We start from the raw sequence: 7,531 nt of genomic DNA, 5'->3' as shown, positions 1-7,531 counted from the left end.
AACTCTTTCCTGCAGGTTTTTGGAGGGGGAACCCAACCCTTTCCCACAGGTTGTTTTGGGATCCAACCCTTTCCCGATGTTTTTTGGGATCAGAGATGCACACACCCCAAACCCGCCCCTCCAGAGCCCCCCCGGGTGCTCATTCCCGACCCATTCCCGGCTTTGCAGCCTCCCCCATCCCAAAAAAAGCTCACCTGGGCTGGGAGAAGCGGGAGCGCGCCGGGAGCTTCCCCGCGGAGCGGCCGCGCCGGGCCCGGCTCGGGCGGGGCCGGGCGGGAGCGGGGCCGGGCTCCAGCCGAGCCTGAAATTCCGGGAGATCATTCCAGGGGATCGGCCGGGCGTGCGGGAGCCGCGGTCCGGCGCGGGAGGAGATCCGAGCTGGGATTGGGGATGGGAATCCACCGGGAAAAGTGATCCCAGCCGGGACTGGGGATGGGGATCCACCGGGAAAAGTGATCCGAGCTGGGATTGGGGATGGGGATCCACCGGGAAAAGTAATCCGAGCTGGGATTGGGGATGGGGAATTCATGGGAAGTGATCCGAGCTGGGATTGGGGATGGGGAATTCACAGGGAAAAGATCCGAGCTGGGATTGGGGATGGGGAATTCATGGGAAGTGATCCGAGCCGGGATTGGGGATGGGGAATTCATGGGAAGTGATCCGAGCTGGGATTGGGGATGGGGAATTCACTGGGAAAAGATCCGAGCTGGGATTGGGGATGGGGAATTCACTGGGAAAAGTGATCCAAGCTGGGATTCGGGATGGGAAATTCATCAGGAATTGTCTAGGTGGGATTTCGGGATGGGGAATTCATGGGAAGTGATCCGAGCTGGGATTTCGGGATGGAGAATTCACAGGGAATATCCAGCTGGGATTTCTGGATGTGGGATCCTCCCGAGAGCAGCTCCGTGACCAGGGTGGGGCAGAACCAGAAAATGATCCCAAAAAAAACCCTGGGAGTGACTTTTCCAGGGGTTTTCCAGGCAGGTCAGGGGGGCTTGGTGGCTCCTGGCTTGGGAAAAAATTCCCAAAAAGTTCAGCAAGGTGGGTTGGATCAGCCTGGAAAAATTGGGGATGGAGATCTTGGAATGGGGTCAGGCCACAGGGGTCGGATCCGGCCAGTGCATCCTGGATCCAGGGAAAATCCTGGATGCGGTCAGGATGGGGTCGCAGGGGTCAGATCCTGGATCCAGGGAAAACTGGGAATGCTCAGCCTGGGATGGGGTCACAGGGGTCAGATCCCACCTATGGATCCTGGATCCAGGGAAAATTTGGGATTCAGAGCCTGGAATTGGATCCAGGAAAAAGCTGAGGATGGAGAGCTCGGAATGGGGTCAGGCCCCAGGGGTCAGATCCTGCCCATGGATCCTGGATCCAGGGAAAATCCTGGATGCTGTCAGGATGGGGTCATTCACAGGGAAATAAATAAATTAAAATATAAAATATAAAAATAAATAAAAATAATAAAACCGGGGAAATGCGGGATGTGGAGCCCGGGATGGGCTCAGCCCCCGTGGACACGGCTGTGGAAATCCAGGAATGCTGAGGCTGGGATGGGATCACACGGGGTGGATCCACCCACGGATCCTGGATCCAGGGAAAAGTGGGAATGGGATCCCATCGGGAATCAGGCCTCAGGGGCTGGATCCCACCAGTGGATCCTGGAATTCCCCAGGACGTTGGGATGTGGAATTTTCCAGGATGTTGGGAATGGGGTCCAAGGGCTGGGATCCTGCAATTCCCTGGGATGTTGGGAATGTGGATTTTCTGGGATTTTGGGAATGGAGAATTGCCCGGGATGTTGGAAACGTGGAACTCCCCAGGATGTTGGGAATGGGGTCCCAGGGATGGGATCCTGGAGTTCCCCGGGATTTTGGGAATGTGGAACTCCCGGGATGCTGGGGTGTGGAATTTTCCAGGATTTTGGGAATGTGGAACTCCCGGGATGCTGGGATGTGGAATTTTCCAGGATTTTGGGAATGTGGAGCTCCCGGGATGTTGGGAACAGGGCCCTGGGGTGGGGATCCCATAATTCCCCAGGACGTTGGGATGTGGAATTCTCTGGGATGTTGGGAATGGGGTCCCAGGGCTGGGATCCCGTAACTCCCCGGGACGTTGGGATGTGGAACTCCCGGGATGTTGGGTTCCCATCCCTGCCCAGCCCTCCCGCTCCCCCGGGAGCCAACCCATGCAGACGTATGCAGACGTATGCAGATGTATGCAAATGAGGGGCGGGACCGCCCGGACCGGACCGGGCGGGGCGGGGCGGGCGCTGCCCCGGGATTCCCCGGGCCGGGCTCGGTGCCACCGGCTCGTCCCGAGCTGCGGAGTTCCTGCGGGAGCCCCGCTCCGCACTGCGACCTGCGTGGTTACGGCTGTATTTGTATTTATTTTTATTTTTATAGCCCTGTATATGCTTACCGTTATGTTTACATTCATATTTGTACTTTGTTTATGCTTCTATTTGTATTTTCAATTTTTAATGTTTATTTTTATGTTGATAATTTTTATTTTATGTTTTATATTCCTAGTCATACTGTTAATTTATAATTTATATTTGTATTTATGTCTATATTTATGTTTGTATTCGTGTTTAAATTCAAATTTAGCATTTTATTTTGATTTTTATATTTATATTCACATGTATGTGTCTATATTGATGTTTATATTTTATATTCCTATTTATACTTACGGTTATATTTACATTTGTACTTTATTCATGTTTATATTCAAATTCATCTTTGTACCTTGATTTTTGTATATACTTACATATATAAGATTATATTTATCTTTTCTTTTTATCCTATCTACATTTACTTTTATATTTACATTTGTATTTGTGTTTATATTCAAATTTATCTTTGTATTTTTATTTTTAATTTAAACATATTCATATCCACGTTCATATTTCTATTTCTTTTAAAATTTATATTTGCAACTTTGCATTCACCTTAAAGATTATACTTATTGTTTGTGTGTATAATTGTATTTCTATATTTTTGTCATATTTCTGAAAAAATTCCCAAAAAGTTCAGCAAGGTGGGTTGGATCAGCCTGGAAAAATTGGGGATGGAGAGCTTGGAATGGGGTCAGGCCACAGGGGTCGGATCCGGCCAGTGCATCCTGGATCCAGGGAAAACTGGGAATGTGCAGGCCAGGATGGGGTCACAGGGGTCAGATCCTGGATCCAGGGAAAACTGGGAATGCTCAGCCTGGGATGGGGTCACAGGGGTCAGATCCCACCTATGGATCCTGGATCCAGGGAAAATTTGGGATTCAGAGCCTGGAATTGGATCCAGGAAAAAGCTGAGGATGGAGAGCTCGGAATGGGGTCAGGCCCCAGGGGTCAGATCCTGCCCATGGATCCTGGATCCAGGGAAAATCCTGGATGCTGTCAGGATGGGGTCATTCACAGGGAAATAAATAAATTAAAATATAAAATATAAAAATAAATAAAAATAATAAAACCGGGGAAATGCGGGATGTGGAGCCCGGGATGGGCTCAGCCCCCGTGGACACGGCTGTGGAAATCCAGGAATGCTGAGGCTGGGATGGGATCACACGGGGTGGATCCACCCACGGATCCTGGATCCAGGGAATGCTGGGAATGGGATCCCATCGGGAATCAGGCCCCAGGGGCTGGATCCCACCAGTGGATCCTGGAATTCCCCAGGACGTTGGGATGTGGAATTCTCCAGGATGTTGGGAATGGGGTCCCAGGGCTGGGATCCTGCAATTCCCTGGGATGTTGGGAATGTGGAATTTCTGGGATTTTGGGAATGGAGAATTGCCCGGGATGTTGGAAACGTGGAACTCCCCAGGATGTTGGGAATGGGGTCCCAGGGATGGGATCCTGGAGTTCCCCGGGATTTTGGGAATGTGGAACTCCCGGGATGCTGGGGTGTGGAATTTTCCAGGATTTTGGGAATGTGGAGCTCCCGGGATGCTGGGATGTGGAATTTTCCAGGATTTTGGGAATGTGGAGCTCCCGGGATGTTGGGAACAGGGCCCTGGGGTGGGGATCCCATAATTCCCCAGGACGTTGGGATGTGGAATTCTCTGGGATGTTGGGAATGGGGTCCCAGGGCTGGGATCCCGTAACTCCCCGGGACGTTGGGATGTGGAACTCCCGGGATGTTGGGTTCCCATCCCTGCCCAGCCCTCCCGCTCCCCCGGGAGCCAACCCATGCAGACGTATGCAGACGTATGCAGATGTATGCAAATGAGGGGCGGGACCGCCCGGACCGGACCGGGCGGGGCGGGGCGGGCGCTGCCCCGGGATTCCCCGGGCCGGGCTCGGTGCCACCGGCTCGTCCCGAGCTGCGGAGTTCCTGCGGGAGCCCCGCTCCGCACTGCGACCTGCGTGGTTACGGCTGTATTTGTATTTATTTTTATTTTTATAGCCCTGTATATGCTTACCGTTATGTTTACATTCATATTTGTACTTTGTTTATGCTTCTATTTGTATTTTCAATTTTTAATGTTTATTTTTATGTTGATAATTTTTATTTTATGTTTTATATTCCTAGTCATACTGTTAATTTATAATTTATATTTGTATTTATGTCTATATTTATGTTTGTATTCGTGTTTAAATTCAAATTTAGCATTTTATTTTGATTTTTATATTTATATTCACATGTATATGTCTATATTGATGTTTATATTTTATATTCCTATTTATACTTACGGTTATATTTACATTTGTACTTTATTCGTGTTTATATTCAAATTCATCTTTGTACCTTGATTTTTGTATATACTTACATATATAAGATTATATTTACTTACATATATAAGATTATATTTATCTTTTCTTTTTATCCTATCTACATTTACTTTTATATTTACATTTGTATTTGTGTTTATATTCAAATTTATCTTTGTATTTTTATTTTTAATTTAAACATATTCATATCCACGTTCATATTTCTATTTCTTTTAAAATTTATATTTGCAACTTTGCATTTAGCTTAAAGATTATACTTATTGTTTGTGTGTATATTTGTATTTCTATATTTTTGTCATATTTCTGGTTTATATTTCTATTTCCACTTTCTTATTTACATTCAGACTTGTATTTTGTTTATATTTATGGTTACCTTTGTATTTATGTTCCTGTTTAAATTCATATTCACATTTCTATTTTTATTTCTTTTAAAACTGATGTTTACAGCTTTACATTTGTTTTAAATTTTCTATTTCTGTATTCCTATATATTCCTAAATATTTCAATATATTCCTAAATATTTCAATATTCAAATTTCCTCATTTAAATACACAATTCAATCAATCCTTCCAGTCCATCCAGAACTTTCCATTGCCCATTTATTAACGCTAATCACGGTCGTTAATTACCCGTGTTAATGAGGCACGGACGGGTCTCCATTCCCAGGAACAGCGGGATTTTCCCGGGATTCCCGGCACGGAGGCTGCCCCCTGCTGGGTCCCTTTCCCAGGAATATCCCGCTTTTTCCAGGGGGTTTGGGATTATTCTCGAGTTAAACACCGGGATTTTCACAGAAATCCATGGAATTGTGGGGTTTTAACAGCATCATTCCCAACTTTCCCAGGAATATCCCAATTTTTCCAGAGCGTTTGAGATTATTCTCAAGTTAAACACCAGGATTTTCACAGAAATCCATGGAATTGTGGCAACATTCCCAACTTTCCCAGGACTATCCCAGTTTTTCCAGGGGCTTTGGGATTATTCTCGAGTTGAACACCAGGATTTGGGCAGAAATCCATGGAATTGTGGGGTTGTAGCAGCATCATTCCCACCCTTCCCAGGAATATCCAATTTTTTCCAGGGGGTTTGGGATTATTCTCAAGTTAAACACCGGGATTTTCACAGAAATCCATGGAATTCTGGCATCATTCCCACCCTTCCAAGGAATATCCCAACTTTTCCTGAGGGTTTTGGGAGTGTTTATTAAGTAAACACTGGGATTTGGGCAGAAATCCATGGAATTCTGGGGTTTTAACAGCATCATTCCCATCTTTCCCATGGAATATCCCAGTTTTTCCAAGGGTTTTGGGCGTGTTTTTGAATTGAACACCTGGATTTTCACAGAAATCCATGGAATTGTGGGGCTGGCACTGCTCCAGGGATGCCCTTTCCTGCCACCATCCCTGGAAAGTTTCAGAGCCGCTTTCCCAAGGAATATCCCAACTTTTCCCAAGGATTTGGGGAATATTTATTAACTAAACACTGGGATTTGGGTAGAAATCCATGGAATTGTGGGACTTTAATTGCACCATTCCCGCCTTTCCCAAAGAATATCCCAACTTTTCCAGAGGAAAGGGGACACTGAACACCTGGAATTTGGCCCTGGAGTTCCCCTTTCCTCCATCATTCCCTGGAAATCTCCGGAGCCTTTCCCAAGGGGTTTCTTTTTGGAATGGCTCCCATGGAGTGCCCGGGATCTGCTCCTGGCCTGGGGGAATCTGGGATGGATCCCTGGGATCCATGGAGGCAGAGCGGGGGAGGGCTGGGCCTGATCCCACTTTTCTGGCCCCAAATCCCTCGGCACAGCTCAGAAGTTGAGTGCGTCCGGAATTCCAGCTCAGCCCTCGCTCCTTCCAAAGAAATTCCCAGCAAATTCCCAGCAAAACCCTACAAATTCCCAACCAATTCACGGCCAGTTTCCAACCAGGCCTTGGACCTGCCCCATCCCAAATTAAATCCCCGGGAAAATCCCATTTGTGTCACCCGGAGCCTCCGCAGTTCCTGGAAAACCTCTGGAGCTGCGGCCTGGCTGGGAAGGGCCCGGCGTGGATCCCATCCCTGAACCCCACAGATCCCACCCCGGAATCCCACAGATCCCATCCCTGAACCCCACAGATCCCATCCCTGGGAAGGGTTTCCAGGGTTCTGCCAGGTGAGACCATACAAATCCCCCATTTCCGAGAGATCCCAACGCCATGGATACCCCAAATCTCCTTTTCCCAAAGATCCCAATCCCCACGGATATCCCATCCAGGGATACAACTCCTCTTTTCCAAAGATCCTGATCCCATGGATCTCCTGCTATCCCACCCTGGGAAGCTCTGGGGTTATCCTGGATGAGACCATACAAATCCCCCAGAGATCCCAATCCCTACAGATTCCCCATCCAGGGACACAAATCCCCTTTCCCAGAGATCCCAATGCCATGGATCCCCCGACTATCCTATCCAGGGATCGCAGGGAAGCGGATCTGGGGTTACTCCAGGTGTGACCATACAAATCCCCTTTCCCAAAGATCCCAAGCCCCATGGATATCCCCAATCCCTGAATCCCAGAGATCCAAATCCCATGGATATCCCAAATCCCTGAGTCCCAGAGATCCCAAACCCATGGATATCCCCAATCCCTGAGTCCCAGAGATCCCAATGCCATGGATATCCCCAATCCCCCTTCCCAGAGATCCCAATGCCATGGATATCCCCAATCCCCCTTCCCAGAGATCCCAATCCCATGGAGATCCCAATGCCATGGATATCCCCAGTCCCTGAAGCCCAGAGATCCCACTCCCACGGATATCCCCAA

Source organism: Passer montanus, unplaced genomic scaffold (genome assembly GCF_014805655.1).
Source record: "Passer montanus isolate IOZ18808 unplaced genomic scaffold, ASM1480565v1 scaffold118, whole genome shotgun sequence".
Classification (NCBI taxonomy): Eukaryota; Metazoa; Chordata; class Aves; order Passeriformes; family Passeridae; genus Passer; species Passer montanus.
Note: the sequence above shows the minus strand (reverse complement) of the source record.